General features: G+C 42.8%; 1 long non-coding RNA gene across 1 annotated transcript in view; it reads left to right on the top strand.

The window, feature by feature from the left end:
- The window catches only part of LOC136172308 (uncharacterized), a 37,394-nt gene extending 20,678 nt beyond the window's left edge, over positions 1-16,716 (top strand). Inside the window, exon 3 of the long non-coding RNA XR_010664000.1 lies at positions 15,951-16,716. This is a non-coding gene — a long non-coding RNA (uncharacterized lncRNA). The remainder of the gene's footprint in view (positions 1-15,950) is intronic.
- The last annotated feature ends 881 nt before the right edge of the window (positions 16,717-17,597 follow it).

Below are 17,597 nucleotides of genomic sequence, written 5' to 3'. Positions count from 1 at the left end.
AGCCAACCTGTCCTGATGTTTGGGAGTAGTGATCAGTACAGCAATTGCCCAGAGGATTAGGAAGTGCCCCCTTCCAGCCTGAGTTACTATAGAAACTACTCTGCAGCATCTCAGCCGCCTAGAGCTTAAAGTTCTGCTTTTCTAAAGCTTCTCACATTCTATTTGTATTGGTACTGGCTTTTTTGGGGGGTGGGAGATTTAAACTTTGTTGGCAAGGCTCTAGGTAAAAAGATTTTATGCTTTTTAATGGTAAAAATTCAGCCTCCCTTATGGGCTTTCCCCAACACAGCTATTCACATAGCCAGTGGATGGGTCTCCTTGGAAACAGCAGCAGCTCAGTTTGATGACAATCTCTCTCTGTACCCTCGGCTGCCTATTCCCAGCAGTTGACTCCCTGACTAGAGCAGGACACTGAGGACCACGAGTGACAAGCATCAAATCTGTGATTAAGCTGGTGGGAGGTAGGCTTAGGTGACAGTGGGGGTTCTGCCAAACCAAGATACTATCCAGGGAACATGGGTAGCTCCATACAAGGTTGTAACAAAGTGGGGCACCAGTTGTTCTCAAAGTAAGGGCCCAACAGTAGGCTGAGCCCAACCATGAGAAATTTGACAATCAATGTTGAAGTTCAGGCAGTTAGGCAGGGCTGTATCACCAGGTAGAGGACGCGGGCTCTGCCACTGGGCAAAGAGACTTGTTAGCAATGGGCAGGCCTGAGTGATAGAAAGGGGACTAAGGGATGTTCCAGAACCAGCACTCAGATACAGGGAGCACAGCTGTATCTGAGTAATCTGTACTGGAATACTCAGTACTCAGCTGTACAGATACAGCTAAGATCTGGGTTTGGGGAATACAGGTGTGGTGGAGTGCCTGGGCATTTGGGAACAAGGGGCAGAGTTTTGTTATCAGAACTGGACCATTGAAGGAAGAGGCTGAATGAGGGGGAATGTGTGGTGTGGGTCTATTTCTATCTTATAGCACAATCTAAGAAAAGAGGCACAACAAGCCTCTAGAATAGGGGTAGAGGCAACACCATGGTTGAACCAGAAGATCAGGAACTCAGAGTATGTGTGAATACTCGCTGTTGGTTGGTTGATGGGAGAGAAAACAGGTTAAAAAAAACAGCAATATCCACAGTTGCTGTTTTTATCTGTCTTGCATCTTCTATTTCCCCCTCTCTCTCCTTATCACCAGTCTTAATAACTCTTTTACTAATATCTTAAAGATCTTTGAGAGGAATTACTTTTAAAGAATGTGTTAGGGTAGGGGAAAGCTTGGAGAATTATTCCTTTCTCTCTGTGTGACTACACTGTGTTTCGGAGTCTGCTGCCCAGCATTGGCTGCATCTGGGATTCAACAAGCAGGCAGAGACACGTGGGGGAGGCAATCCAAATGCTCATAGATGATAAAAGGGACTTTATATCACGTATTGAGCCCTTTCCCTGTTCCAGATACAAGAAATCTGGGGACCTTGTGAAAATGCAGAGTCCCAAGCCCCCAGATTCAGAGTGCTCTGCAGGCGGCTCTGGTTCAATAGGGCCCTGTAGGAATACTTTGGGGATGTCAAGCATAGACTCCCCTACCCCAACCCACCACTAATATCACTGTGCCTGTCTGGGTGGAATTGATATTGGACATTCCTCATTTTGAGAGGGTGCAGGTAGAAAGCCTCCCCATCAAACTTCAAATAGCAGCTTTTCCTACACACACCAATGTGCAGTGCAGGGAAGGAGAAGGTGTTCCAGGTGCACAGTGGCCAGTGCTCTGGGATCAAACCCAGGAGACAATGAGGCAGCAGGAGAGGAACTTTCTCAGGGAAGCTACATTTGCTTTCCCATTGAGCCCTAAACCTTATTTTTCTTCCATTCTAATCACATGAGCAGAGCTAAGTAGGTTCTCCAGAAATGAGGAACAAAAGAGGGAACCTACAGCCTGTTCTTTCTCCCAGTTGCTCTCCTCCACAGCTACTAGAACCCACCAATTTATTCTGCATACTGAAGACTAGTTTTTTATATCCATCTTGAAAAAAAAATGGATTCATGAGACCAACCATCAGAAGGAGGTTGTGACTTCTTAGTGTGAGCCAGTTTTAAGTACAAGCAGTTGTTGAGGCAGAAAATTCCCCAGTGGCAGGCTTGATGGATGATATGACATTGTCTCTTGGGGACATGGTGATTTGTTGCAGAATTGTGCAACTTAAAATAAATGATCACTCTGAACAAGGGCTGACAAGCTTCATGTCTATGCTTCTCATCACAATTCTAGTAGCGGAGCTTTCCAGCCTCTAGGTTAACCCCTTTCACTTTGGACCAAAAATCTGGAGCAGGAACATGGGTGGGATCATAAGATAACTTTTCTTTGGATAAGCAACTTTCATCTAAGGATCTCCAAGTACTTTAAAATAGTAATTAAATTGCCACAGCACCTTCACATGCCTAATTATTATCCATCCACCATCCCTAGCTCTGTGCCAACACTTAAAGATGAGAAACTTGAAGGACAGCCTGGCTAGACTTCAATGGCTGAGCTTATCATAGAGGTAAACCCCAAATTCAACATCCTTCATTTCTAGTCTAGTACTACAGAGGGCTAAAAATGATGAAGATGACCATATGATACTTATACATATACACACTGTGAAGTACTATTAGTAGAAAAGAAGAATAAAATATGTATATTGAATTTACAACCTAATTAAACTACTATATCAATCCTACCTTTTAACCAATTTTTCCCTCTCAAGAAATTTAGCTCCATTCTGTTTCAGTTTGTCTGTCTTTAATGGGGTTCCCTAATCACCTACCTTGGGCTTTCCTGGTGGCTCAGATGATAAAGAATCCACCTGCAATGAGGGAGACCCAGGTTCAGTCCCTGGGTTGGGAAGATCCCCTGGAAGAGGGCATGGCAACCCACTCCAGTATTCCTGCCTGGAGAATCCCCATGGACAGAGAAGCCTGGTGGGCTACAGTTCATGGGATTGCAAAGAGTTGGACACGACTGAGCAACTAAGCATACACACAATTGCTTAAATTACTTCATCATAAGTGCTGACGACTTGTCAGGTGGAATGTTCTACAACCTCTGAAAAGGATTCATGTTTCTCTGTGAGACAGCATCACCTCATAATTTGAAATGGATTATCCTAATCCGGGACTTAACCTTAAAGAATTTTCATGATCAAAGCTATTATTCACTTTATCAGAATTTCCTTCCTCTTCATTTTAGTTCATGGCCACTGGCTCGTATGATACTATCTTATCTGAAACAGTCACAATTCTTTTTTTGGAAAGCTGGTACTAAAACCACCACCAAGGTTAGAAACAAGAACTATAGTTAAGACCCAAAATTATTGGTGGTCCTGAAATGGATCTCAGCGTCTACTCTGAGGAACACCAGTTTCTCATTTAATATGTGGAATTGGAATTAGCCACCTGGGGATAGGTTAGAAAGTAGTAGGGCTGCTTAGAGGGACTGGGGCAGAGTTGCAGATGAACAAAGCAGCTAAATTAACAGTCTTTGCCAAGCAGTCCTCTAGGTTCACTCTGAGCTGTGGGCCACGGAGGAGATCAAGATAACGAGAAGATCCACACACGACTTCAAGATGAGCCAGAGAAGCACACACACGTGGAAAGGTCAGAGAGAATGTTGCCACCACCAAGGCTATGGGAAAATGAGGAAACTACAGAAGGTAGTCAAGGTGGGTCCTTCAGGTGTTAGTCATGGGGTTTACTTCCTGAGAGAAAGGCAGATTTGCAAGTTCTGGATGAGCTACCAATTACCAAGCATATTTGATGGAACTGTGAATACATGATATAATATGTTTACATACTGAGATTTCTTTTAAGATTTACAAAGAAAATAATGTATACTATTTGTAGTATGTCAATGATAAAACATTTCTACAGAGATCTCCTTTATGAGGCAAGGGAGAAACATCTACAAATGGCTAGAGTGAACATCTGTAGAAATAAAAATTTCTTGAGATTTCTTTTAGAAATCATGAATAATATTCTAGGACAAAATAGAGAAAGAAGTTCCTGAGGTGGGGGGAGGAATGTAAGTAATGAGACTACTGAGGATTAAGGAGAGACAGTCACATAAGAAAGGCACGAACACTCACGTAACACTGAGCAGTCTATGATGTGGTATGTTATTTAAGGCTCTAAACAGCTGGATGTGTTAGAAGCACAAAGAAAACAGATGACCTGTCTCAGGTTGGCAAGTGGGTGATTTGGGTCCTGGAATCAGCAAAACAAGTCCAAGTCCTGGGTCTGCATCTCTCTTGCTGTGTGACCATGGTCAGTTCCCTGCCTCTCAAAGCCTCAGCTTTCTCCCAGGGCTGCTGGGAGAATTAAATAGGATGCTGCACCGAACACGCTCAGTGTGGAGCCTGGTACATCACAGAGTGCACACGATAAAATGTTAGTGCATATCACAGGTCACAGCAGCCTTCTCTACATGGCAACAAGGCTGATGAAAACTAAACAACATGCAATGTCTCTGAACTGATACATGAAAGTGAAACACTCTTTTCCATCGTGGCCTCTCTGGGTGCTATGCCTGACTCCAACGTTGCTCTATTTTCACAAAATAATTTTAGACCATCTCCATTGTGAAGGCCCTTAAGGCTTACTTAAACTATCCACACGTGTGTGTTTTTATTGGTAGTCAATCTTGGCCACCAACAACAATTTACTTTAAAATTATTTTTTCCCTTCAGAAATCTGTCGTTTAGAGTTAAACCTATTGAAGAAGAAACATAATCAAGAGGGGACAAGAGGAGATGGCTTTTTGTGTGTGTGCCTTGCAAGCCATCCCCAAAGGCAATTCTAAATAAGGATTTGTATAAACATCTTGAGTAATGATGTTTAATACATGACTTCCTGAACTCATTACCTGAAGGATGTCCCTCATCTAAGCTTGACTTTTAAAATATTTTTTTAAACATAAAAGTCTCATTCTCTAATAGTCATACTTGTGCTGTTGGCCTCAGTTCACTTTTGGAATAGTGAATACTGGGAAGGAAGGGAAGAGGGAAAGGCCAAAGGCAGAAAGGAAAGGCGGGGAAGAGAGAGACACCCAGAGTGAAAGGGCAAGTTGAGGCAGAGAAAATCAAACCAGCTTAGAAACATCACAGAGAAATCTACCTTGTAGACAACAGACCTTAATTATAGTTTGCTTTTAAAGACTTAACTCATACTGCTCTTTGTTTTGTGGAAGGGGGGAGAGGGCTTATAATGGGCTGCAATAAACTTCCCAGTCCAGCCCCAATCATTTTTTTCTTCTGCTCTGGGAAAATGTGCTTTAGTATAATACCTCAACCTTTCAAAAAACTGAACCTTTTAGGAGAACATTTCTTTTGCCCTCATGTTTCGGATGCTCATTTACCACCTGTTCCTTTCTTTGCTCTTGTCTCCTCAAGGTCCCCGGAGAAGCAGGGGCTTGAGGAGGAGGAGTTGTGGGAAAGGAAGGAAGCATGCAGAGTCCTCTTATGTGAATAAAGTGATTAACAGAAAGTATAAAAGAGGCTTCTTCCCCTGTTCACAAAGCACATTTTCTTCAGAAACTGGCAGAGCTCCCAGACAATTTGCTCTGGGGACAGACTCCGGCTAAACTGCTGGCAGTGTGGGCCTTGGGGCCTCCAGATGGGTTTGGGGGGCCCTGGGGAGGGAGCACTACCAAGGGGGGAGGAGGGAAGGACTCAGAGCAGCACCGGCAGGGCCAGCGTGGGTCACACACAGAGCAGGCTAGGTGCTCTCCCAACCACCTCGTTGCCCAGGCCTCTGGCCACTGACACAGCTGTGGACAGGCTGAGGGGTTGGCAAGGGGAGAAGCTGGCTCCAAGGTCCAAGATGGAGGAACCTGAGTGGTCACAATGCAGGGAAGGAGCAATGAAGGATGGGGCAGTCCCCACGAGCTGGCCCAGGGAGCAGGCTGTTTTGAGCTGCACAGAACAGCTTGGAGGGCAAGGCAACCCTGTCCTCTAGCACCAAGCTAATTGTGCCTCCTGACTCTCTGCCTGGTCCAGGGATCTGAGCAAACCGCAGGGTAGGTTTGCGGAATAACCCAGAGGCAAAGATTGCTGCCACATTCCCTGGGCCCTGCATTCAGCACTGTCACCACAGCAATGCCCAGCCTGCCCCTTGCAGCTTCCGCTGGATAGTGTTTTCAACAAACACTCACTCTGGAGTACTTCTAATGAACTGGAAATCAGCAGGCACTCCATGAACTGTGATGCGGGTTGGTGGGGAAAGGAGGGGGAAGGGGACCAAGGCCATCAGCTTCTGAGGCTACTGCCAACTTCCTTGCTAACTTTTAGCTCAGTCAGATTAGGGTTCCTGATAGGGAGACTTTAAAAAGTGATTTTCCCCTATGGTAGAACTTGGAAAAGTTTTATGGCCATGAATTATTCAGGGTCACCCACTGATTTAGTTCCCTGTGTCTTCCAGATACTCTCATGTGGATTCTTGGCTAGCTTGGATATCAACAGAAAGGGTATGGGACACATTTGCCTCTCTGCTGCCTTAAATGTCCACCAACCAGGATGCCTTGAGGCTGTTAATAAAGCTGAGAACTGGTGGGCAATTTAAGCAGGCTAGACTGCTGCTTTTATCTTTCTCTGCTCTTTCCCCTAACGGAATAGCCTGTGTGTGTGTGTGTGTGTGTGTGTGTGTGTGTGTGTGTACACAACTCATCCCTGATCATTTCAAAAAATTCAGAAAATACAGAAAAATTTAAAGAACTCCATCAACTGGAAACAAGCATGGTTGGCCTGATAAAACACATTCCTCATGATTCGTTATACTATATTTTGATGGGAGATGATAGAATGCATATATTTTTATAATCAAATTTTTTTACCCTACAATTTATCACAAATACTACCCTTCCACATTCATAAGTATAGAACTATGTTATTATTTTTAATAGCTGTTTAATAACCCAGGATAAAAATGTGCTATGATCTATTTAATCAATTGACTGTAGTTAGATGATTTCAGTTATCACCAGATTATTGCTGATGGAAACAAGGGTCTTTTATAAGCATCACTGAATCCTTATCAGGTAATCCTCTTAAGATGAATTCTGCAATGTAGAATTGCTGGGTCAAATCTGCTTATCTTTTTAAAGGCACTGATGCATCCTTTCAAAATTTCCTATCACAAGCAAAGCTCTACTAATATTCCATCCTTCCAAAAATCAATGAAGCCACCTATTTTCCTCCCCTGCCCTGGACACTCGGCATTATGAATCTTTTTCATCTTTTTTAGTCTGATGGTTTTAAATGATAGATCTTATTTGCTGTTTGAATTCAGTGTTCAGTGTTTCCTCTTCTCTTCTGTCATCTCTTGGAGTTCTTTCTCCATTATCATCCCCTCCATCAATGATGAGCATCAGCGGATCATTTCCGTGTGTGGGCACTGACTGGGCTGAACATCAGTGCTACGGGAGCAGCACCATCTCAAGTGCTCGGGGGTGGAGGGATGGCCTGGAGGAATGACAGCTTCAGGGAGGAGGAGATGGTTATGTTAGATTTGATGAAATGGTGACAGCAGGATGGGGAGGAAAAGGTCGTTTGATGCAGAGGAAAGAGTATAAGCAAAGTCACTGAGGCCTGTGTTCCAGGGTGACCGGGCTGTGGGATGGCCAGGCTGATATGGGCTCTCTGTGCTGTACAATGGAGTTTAGATTATTCTATAGCGATGACAGAGCTTAAGGAAGGGTTTTAGAGGACAGCAGTGATCAAATGCGTGTTTACAAAGTTCATTTTGGCAGTGGTGTGAAGGAGGAAAGGAAGTGGGAGAGAGCAGTTGAAGCAGGAAGACCAATAAAAAGACTGCTGAAACCGTCTGTGTGAAGAGGCTGAGAGCGGAAAAGAGGTCAGGGCAGCCAGGCAGGGAGCAGAGGAATACAATTTCCAAGACTGGTAACTGAGTAGGAGAAGAAGGGGAGATGTTCAGGAAGAACTGGAACAGAAGAGAAGATATGAGCTTTGGCAAAAAAATAAATAAATAAAAAGGAAGAAAGATGGATTCCATTTTGAACATGCTATACGTAAGTGACCATTTGACTTTGGATAGATACAGTCAAAGGGAAAGTGTAAATATAAATTTGGGACCCTGAGAGCTGCTGTGGCTAGGATACAGGCAAGGGGATTAGGGGCACACAGAATCCACACCCTGATTGCCAGGAGCCCTTCCCTAAGGGTCCCTACACCCCCACATGGGCTAGACAGCCAGATGACTGCTTTGACCTTGTCCTCAGCTCGTGAGCCCCTTTTCTTTCTCTCAGAGGTGTCCAACTCATTACCAGGAAAGAGTAGATCAAATGTAGCCAATTCATATAAAAACTGGAAAAAAAAAATAAGCTCTTTCTCTTACGTTACAAACAGTAAGCCTTTGTTTAAAAGGTATGTGTTAACACAAAGAAATGACTTCTTAGTGGTGTGGCAACTGGGTGGGAGAGATCTGGGGGACCAAAGCCTTTCCGAGCTCTGCCAGGTCATGTCAACAAACCACCATCCAAGCCTGCCCTATGTTGGCGGCTCTGCTCTGCTGTTAGAGATCCAAAATTCAAAGCACTGCCAGCCTCTGAAGAAAGTGTTTATAACTTGAGTTTGCCTAAAGACAGAGCTTTGCAGCCAGAGACCTACTGCCAGGAGCCAGGTTTAAGCCCCGGGACCTGAAGAGGAACAGGGGGTTCATCCTGGTGCCATCAGCTGGGTGTCTTCTCAGTTATGACTTGAACAGCTCAATTAAAAGGACGGGGAGTGGCTGTCTAAATTTAAGTAGAAACACAGTAAAACAAATCTGGGTCATTTTAGCCTACTTTGTTCTCTTCAGCATCTTTTGGTTTATTTTTTTTAATTGGAGTTCAGCTGCTTTACAATGTTGTGTTAGTTTCTACTATACAACAAAGTGAATCAGCTATATGTATACACATATCCCCTCTCTATCACCACAGAGCATTTAGTAGATTTCCCTGTGCTTTACAGTGGGTTCTTATCTTCAGCATTTTAATATATATTTATCTAGAAAAACTAAAATTGCCTCAGAGAGTCTTCAGGGATGGAGATATGTGTCAGCTCTCAGCTTCTTGTTTCAGCAGCTGACATTCTAGCTTGTCTCCAGACCCAGAAAACCTTACTGTGACTCGACTAGAAATCACTCTGCCTTTCCTTTAATCCTGTCTATTTTTCTCCCTGGCTCCCTTCAAACCCTCTTTGTCTGTTGCATCAAATCAGGGATGCCTACTGCATCTGGAAACGCAGCTCTGGATGTGCCCAGGGAATCAGACAGGGACTGCCAACCACACCCATGGCTTCAATGGACATCATTCCATGCACTTCAGGAAATGAGTCTGCGGTGGATGCACCCCACTCACCAAAACTGATGAATAAACAAACAACGCCTCTATTATTTCAGTCGTAAGGACTTAACTAGAAAGGATGTATCTTAAAAACAATATTTTGCTCCATGATTTGTATTACTTCATGGCTTTCCCTGTTACAAATATATGGATGTCATTAAATGCAAGTCAAAAAATGAAAGGTTTCTTAAATAAATTAGGCATTTGAGGTGTAGGGGGATGGCGCAGAGAACATATCTCATGCACTTATGCAAGGAAGCAACAATGCAGAACGTGGGAACAAATGGCTCCCATCCAGTGCTGAACCTACACAAGATAAACAAACCATAAAGTAAAGAATCTGCCTGAAATGTGGGAGACCCAGGTTCAATCCCTGGGTCGGGAAGATCCCCTGGAGAAGGAAATAACAATCTGCTCCAGTATTCTTGCCTGGAGAATTCCATGGACAGAGGTGCATGGAGGGCTACAGTCCATGGGATCACAGAGTTAGACACGACTGAAGACTAACACTTTCATTAACACCTCAAAGGAGGAGGCAAGGCAAGAGGGAACAGGACACGGAGAGATTCCAATCTCTTATTCAGTCCATAACACAATTCTAAGCCCAAATGGTTAGAGTTCCCAGGCAGAGGAAATGATTTCCACTATGAAGGAGGAAGAGGCAAACTCCCTGGGGCACCAGTTTCCTTAATGACAGGCCACCCTGAGAAGCAGGCAAGGCTCCTTTAAGTATTCATGGCAAAAATCCCTGTAGTATCAAAGATCAAAAGAGCTTTGTAATGTAAGGCAACACTTTTGAGACTGTTGACACTTGCAATAGAAATTAACTTCAAAACAGCTTACTTCTGTGCTCACTGTATGGGCTTCCAAGTGCAGGGCCCTGAAGGTGAGTGACTCACACCTATCTGTGTAAACACGGCATCTTCTATGGCTTCCATGTTGCTTTACCTTCATAAACCTTCTTTCTCTGTTAACTGAATACACATTTAATTACCCAGGCCTTCAGTGTTCACATAAACAAAAACTACTCCAGAAGCAGTTGGGTAGTAAAGATATCCCTTCCTTCAAAGCTTCTCTCTATACAGACACACTCCATTATAGTACTTACACCTGTGCGTGCTAAGTCGCTTCAGTCATGTCTGACTCTGCGACCTTGTGGACTGTAGCCCGCCAGGTTCCTCTGTCCATGGGATTCTCCAGGTAAGAATTCTGGAGTGGGTTGCCATTTCCTACTCCAGGGAATCTTCCCAATCCAAGATCTAACCCTTGTCTCTTATATCTCCTGCATTGGTAGGCAGGTTCTTTACCACTAGTGCCTCCTGGGAAGACTTAGTTTATTTCTTTAACATTTCCACATTATTTCCCCAAATGTGTAACGGCCATAACCCTTTAAAGTGCCACACCAGCAACATTTGAGTAGATATTAAAAGACACAGTTGTGAATGTAAGCCGCTGCTTCTTTCTCACCGTGCAAACTTGGCCCTTTCATGTGTCATTAATCTTGAAACAGCAGCAGCAGAACCAGAGTGGCTGTTTTCTGCTGGGATCTGTGTGTTCTCCACTGCGGTGACAGTGAGCCCTGCCAAGTTCTTCTGAGACACAGCACACTCTGGCCAACATTCAGGGCTACCAAGCCATTATTATAAATAATATATCAGAAGATTTTCAACTTAACAAGCTCAGTTCAGATATGAGAATCACGTAAGATCAACTAGGAAAAAAAAAAAAAAAATCTCTCCCTATCTATTTGTCCTGAATGGGAAAGCTGATGGCCAAAGAAAAGTCAGGGTTCTAGAAGAAGAGTTTCTACAGAAAACCCAAAGGGCCAAACACCAGGGAAAAATATACAGGCTCTGGGATGCTGCCCTGATTCCTTCTGCACCCCAGGCCTTGTTTTCCTGCATTTTCGTTGGTCCTCCTGCTGTCCCTGTGTGTACACAGCCGTGCAGCAGTGATCACAAGTGATGACAAACAAGCACAGCCCCCAGAGCCTGGCTGCCTGGGCCCAGGACCAGGCTTATTTTCTTTGTGACCTTGGGCCATTAACTAGTTTCTCTGTGCTTTATTTCCTCATCTGTAAAATGGGCTGCTTTGAGGATTAAATGAGTGGATGTCTTTTGCACAGTGTCTGATATTAGACATAATCTGTTCCCTCTGCTCAACCCTTGGTCTTTGTTAGGCTGTGACAAGAACATGGATGGATCTTTCCAAACATGAAATAAGAGCAACTGTGGAACCAAATTCCAGAGTCTGCCTATGGGGATTTGGGCAGATTTAGAGCAGTAGTACTATGCTAAAAAATGCTTTATGTATAAATCCTCTCATGTAATCCATAAGATACCTATAAGAGGTTTACATTAGCTATTCTTCAACTAAACATTCCTCCCAGGACCCTTACTGTTGTGTAACTCCTCCCATATTGACTCTGGACTTGGTCACAGGCTTACTCTGGCCAATGGGACCAAGAAATGTAGATTAGTAGAAATTTGGTAAATGCTTATACATTAAATCTTGCACCTTTAGAATGCTGCCACCTCCATGTCACAAAGTCTAGCCTCCTTAAGGATGCAAAAGGACAGGGAGAAAGAGGCCACGGGCCATGCTGATCCCCACCCCTCGCTGGTTTTCCAGCTGAAGTTAGTTAACCTGAACAAGCCCAGGTGACATCAGCAATTAAAAGAGCCAGTCAACTCACAAAATCATCAGAAACAGTAAATTATTGTTGTCACCAAGTTTTAGAGTTATTTGTTACTCTGCAGAAAATAACTAAAACAGAAATTAGTGAGTACAGTGATTCCATAACAGAAACTTAAAAACAAGAGGCATTGGCTTTGGGACTAGATAGTTGGCAGAGGCTGAAAGGGCAGTTAGGAATTTTTTTTTTGGAGGCTGAAAATGGGCCACCTGAGTTGCTGAAACAATCTGCAAAACTATAACCTGTAGTCATTTGTAAGGCAAAAAACACATATCTAATAAATTTGTGGGTCTGAGCTAAAGAAATTTTCAGGTATAATGCTAGAAGTGCCAATAGATATTTTTTTCTTAACTTTGCTTAAAAAGGTATGCAAAGAGAGAAAGTTAAAGAAGGAACCGCTGAGTTTAAAAGCAGAATTTAGAGGAAATTAGGAGGACCTGGAACTTGCTGAGTTTAGAAATAAAACTGTTCCTCATTTCCATCCTCTCCAGATGGCAAAGGATTCTCAACATAAGAAATGGTCTCAGTGTAAAGATTACTCAAGATTGTGGCTGTAAGACCGTTTATTATGACCATTAAAAGACTTTGAGTAGATCTTTTCAACTAGACAAAAGCACTTCTAAGATAAATAGATGCCTAATCTCAAAATAGCTCCGAGTAATCTGGAGCTGGGCTGCCCAGTGCAGTAGCCACGAACCACACATGACCACAGCGTGCATACTTGAAGTGTAGCTAATCCAAAATGAGAGGTACTCTAGGTGTAAAATATACACTAGATTTCAAAAAATAGTAGGAAAAAAGCCAAATACCTTATTAATAATTTATTATATTGATTACCACATTGAAGTGGTAATATTTTGGATATATTCAGTTAAACAAAATGTATTACTAAAATTACTTCCATTTGTTTCATTATTAAAGTGTGGCTTTTACAACTTTAAAAAAGTTTTGAAAGAACAGCATGTATATTATCTATGGTGAAATAGACCACCAGCCCAGGTGGGATGCATGAGTCAAGTGCTCGGGCCTGGTGCACTGGGAGGACCCTGAGGAGTCGGGTGGAGAGGGAGGTGGGAGGGGGGATCGGGATGGGGAATACGTGTAACTATATGGCTGATTCATGTCAATGTATGACAAAACCCACTGAAATGTTGTGAAGTGATTGGCCTCCAACTAATAAAATAATATTAAAAAAAAAATAAATTAAAAAAAAAAAAATACATATGTGGTTCATAATGGTTGCTTACATTATATTTCTATTAGACAGCACTAGTGTAGAAAAAGGTCTGTCCCAAGAAGAATCTTAGGTATAGATTTTATTTAATGAAATAAACAATAATGAGGTACATAGAAAATCCATAATGTTTTTAAAGGAATCCTGTCAGATTCAAGTAAGTATCTAAAATGATAGGAGACTTCTAGACCACCCAACTTTCTACAATCAGTATGCAGGCTGAGAAAGCTACTTAGCTGCAATTATAGGCCATTTGTATTTAAAAAGAAATGACATCCCAGAGGATGGAGCCAAGAACCAGAGGACTGAATCCAGAGAAGACCTAGACCCTTATCAAGAAAGCTTGCCTGCTTGAGTTGGAAAACCTGATAATATGTACCCAGATAGATTTCAGAATTGCTGTTCTATGGAACAATTACTGCAATTGTCTCCTATTGTGTTATTTTTGAATGGGAATATCTATTGGGGTTACCATGCCCCTGTTTCAACACTTTATGTTGGGTGTATGGTTTAGTTTACAGGCAGAATTTAGAGGAAATACATAGGACCTAACCTTAATCTCTGATTGCAGAGAAGTTATCCATGAGAAACCCTATCTATATCTGTACCAGATTCAGATGTCAAGATCATGGCCTTTGAGTCTAATGGGGTCATTGGATGAGATCTCAGGGGTCTTAGGAGGGCAGTGTAAATGACCACACATTATTTAAAATTTTCTAATTAAGAGGTAGAGTTTATTTCTCCCACTCTTTGAATCTGGGCTGATCTTTTTACTTGCTTTGTTCAGTTGAATGTGGTGAAGTGGTGTTGTGCGATATCCCCAAGCCCAGACCATAAAAGGACTTACAGCTTCTATTCTTGTCTTCTTGGTACTCTGAGAATACCACACTCTTATAAAGCTCAAAAGGAAAGGCCACCCCAGCTATTCCATCCCTTGCTATTTGAGGCCCCAGATGTGAGGGTGTCACCGTCTTAAATCTGCATCTGACTGCAATCAAATGAACAGGTCCAGGAAAAACCAAAGTAAGAACGACTCAGCTGGACAAAGAATTAATAAATAATAATAAAAAACCTGATAAACAATGAATCATTGTTGTTTTCAGCCATTACTGTGAGGTGATTTGTTCTACAGCAACAGATAATGAATATCTATCCATAGTCTAACAAGGAATAGAGCGGAGCAGATGGGACAGGCTTTCTGGCAGAGGTGTCACTTGGATTCTACTGTGGTTGTGATGCCATTACTACCATGTTCTTCAACACATGGGCCTCTCCAAAGGGCTGCTCACAACATGACAGCTGATTTCCCCCAGAGTTAGTGAACCAGGAGAGGGAGAAAGTAGTCAAAATAGAAACCACAATATATTTTATCATCTCTTCTCCTCTACGCTACTGGTAACACAGACCAACCCTGATGGAATGTGGGAAGGGACCACTAGGGTGCTGATATCAGAGGACAGAGATCATTAGGGGCCCCCCAGGAGGCCGACTACAATATAAGCTAGGAAACAAATAAATGTTCTTCATATCCTAGTCTTCATTTCAAGAATCTCCAAGAGGCTAGTTTTCCCATATCCTCTATTTCTCCTCTGACCGACTTATTTATCATGAGTTTTACCCATTTCTCTTTACTTTTCAACTTATCCCTCACCTGTTATCCCCATCTCCAATTTCATCAGGCCACAGAATATGGCATTTCAGGTCTTCAAGATTGGCTGAAGGCAATTGCAGCAGTTACCTGACTCAGTGGGGTCCTCAGGTAGAGGCCTCAGGGATGGCAAGAGAGACCCTCCAACATCAGAACTCCCAAAATTTTTGCAGAGGAGAACTATAAATGATTTCAATTCAGTAAAAAGCAGGCCAACATGGAACTGTGAGGAAATAAGTCCCGGTGTTTGTTGCTGATGACAATATAAAGTTTCTGAGGAAAGTAATCTTTTCAGCTATTTGTTATAAATATTTGTCATACTATTTCATTCACTAATGTCCTCTTTGGAAAACATAACCTCCAAATACAACAATAATGATGACAAATAGAAAAAGTGATCTTTGAACCATCTCAAATCCTCAATAACAAAAAATTGGCCTGCGTAATAGGACAGAAAACTATATCAGCATAAGTGTCAAGCCTGTCATTTCATTGACACTGACCTGTGTCTATGGAATAAAACTATGCTAGAAGCACAAAGTAGGCATATGTAAGTACAGACACACTGCTAAGATCAAGGTCTGGAAAATCAAAGGTGATACAAATAGATTACAGTTGATTAGGATCTTGGAGGTTAAACCTTTTCATGTGAAGACTATTTCCTCAGGAAGTCATTCCTCTGAGATGAGTCGGAAACTATCAAACCTTAATAGAAGCTGATTGCCATTAACCCAAGCAACACCCTCTGAGTCTTGGTTTCCTTGTTCATCCAATAGATGTCACATACCTAAGTCTCAGAAGACTAGATGAGATCAACAATCTGAGTCCATCCTGTCTACTGGGAAGGGGTTTTGAATCCAGGTGGAAGCAGTGTGGAAGAAAGGAAGCAACCTGGGCTTTGCATTCTGCCTTATGTTTGTGTTACACCCCCACCATACTTACTAACTTAACTCTTTTTGACCCTGAGTTTCTTCAACTGAAAATGGGCCTTTCTACCTTGCCAGGTCCTGTTGTCATTCCCTTTTTCAGGGGATCTTCTGGATACAAGAATTGAAACTGGGTCTCCTGAATTGCAAGAAGATTCTTTACCACCAGAGAAGCCCAGCATATGTCAGGGGTTACTAGAATACTCAGCACATAGTAGGTGCTCAATTAATATTAGCTCCTTTTCTTTTTGTTACCTCAAATCTGCAACCCTTTCAATCTCTCCTAATAAAATGAAAAAGGAAACCCTTTGAAACTGGAAACAAGCAAGTTATGGCAAAAACTCAAAAAAGTGATCCTTTACTAGCTCATTACCAAGTCACATAATAAAAATAGTTTGTAAGTCTAAGGGGATGAGGTCCTGCTGTGCTGCTCTAGTTAACCAAAGGGCCATCAAACAGTTTCTGTGCGGAGGCCTGAAACTGCACAGGTTTCTGATTTGAGCCCTTCCCTGGCATCCTAAGTCTTGGGAGACAGAACAGTTTGCCTATAGGTTGAAAACAGAAAGCGTTCAAGATGTGAGAGTATTCCCCAGAAACGAGCCTGTGACATGACTTGTAAATGTGGAGCCCATGGATAAACAGACTAGAGACCACACTCTCTTCCTCAGAGGAATTTCCAATGGTACTAACAGAGGTAGTTGGTGAAACAGAAACCATCCCTATTGGAGAACTGCTCCAGCTTCCAGGTAGGTTCTGGGGAATATATCAGCTGAAAGTCAAGGAAAGGGAAAGAAGAGGTTATAGACTCCCTCAGAAAGGGAAAGAAGAGGTTATAGACTCTCTAAGACTCCTCTTAAGGCTGGAGTCTGTCTCCAAAAACACCAACACAGTGGAAGTAAAACATATGCTCCTTTGGATTTAAAGTCAGCCCCAAATAGCAAAGAAAGAACAGGACGCATGACCCTTGTTTGTAAACAAAGACCAAGATAAATGTCGGCTGCCAGACCTCAAAGGAAGGGATGACAGGCCACTTGCAGAGAGAAGCCACAGGCAGCAGAACGAGCCCTTTGGTCTCCCTGGTGGCCTCTGGCAGACCTTTCCAGAGGCATCACAGGAGAGCAGGGAAGCCAAGGGAGCCAGAAGGCCACCTGCCCCAGCACCCTCCTCACAGGTCTGTTTTCTGTCTTCTCTTAGTTAATGTTTAAGTGTTTATAAACTTGATCATCACTCACATTACAGCTGTGGTTGAAGGTTTTGGAGTCTGGCACTCAGATGCGAATCTCCCAACAACAGGTAAATGGCTAAGCCTCAATTTCCTTGTCTGTATCATGGGGATACCAGCATTCCCTACTTCATAGATGGTTGTAAAGAATAAATGAGAACATGTATGTTAAAAGGTCCATCTAGTCAAGGCTATGGTTTTTCCAGTGGTCATGTATGGATGTGAGAGTTGGATGGTGAAGAAAGCTGAGCACTGAAGAATTGATGCTTTTGAACTATGGTGTTGGAGAAGACTCTTGAGAGTCCCTTGGACTGCAAGGAGATCCAACCAGTCCATCCTAAAGGAGATCAGTCCTGGGTGTTCATTGGAAGGACTGATGTTGAAGCTGAAACTCCAATACTTTGGCCACCTCATGCGAAGAGTTGACTCATTGGAAAAGACCCTAACGCTGGGAAGGATTGGGGGCAGGAGGAGAAGAGGACGACAGAGGATGAGATGGCTGA

The sequence above is a fragment of the Muntiacus reevesi genome, chromosome 7 (assembly GCF_963930625.1).
Source record: "Muntiacus reevesi chromosome 7, mMunRee1.1, whole genome shotgun sequence".
NCBI lineage: Eukaryota > Metazoa > Chordata > Mammalia > Artiodactyla > Cervidae > Muntiacus > Muntiacus reevesi.
The sequence above is the reverse complement of the archived record's forward strand: the minus strand, read 5'-3'. Positions and strand labels throughout refer to the sequence as shown.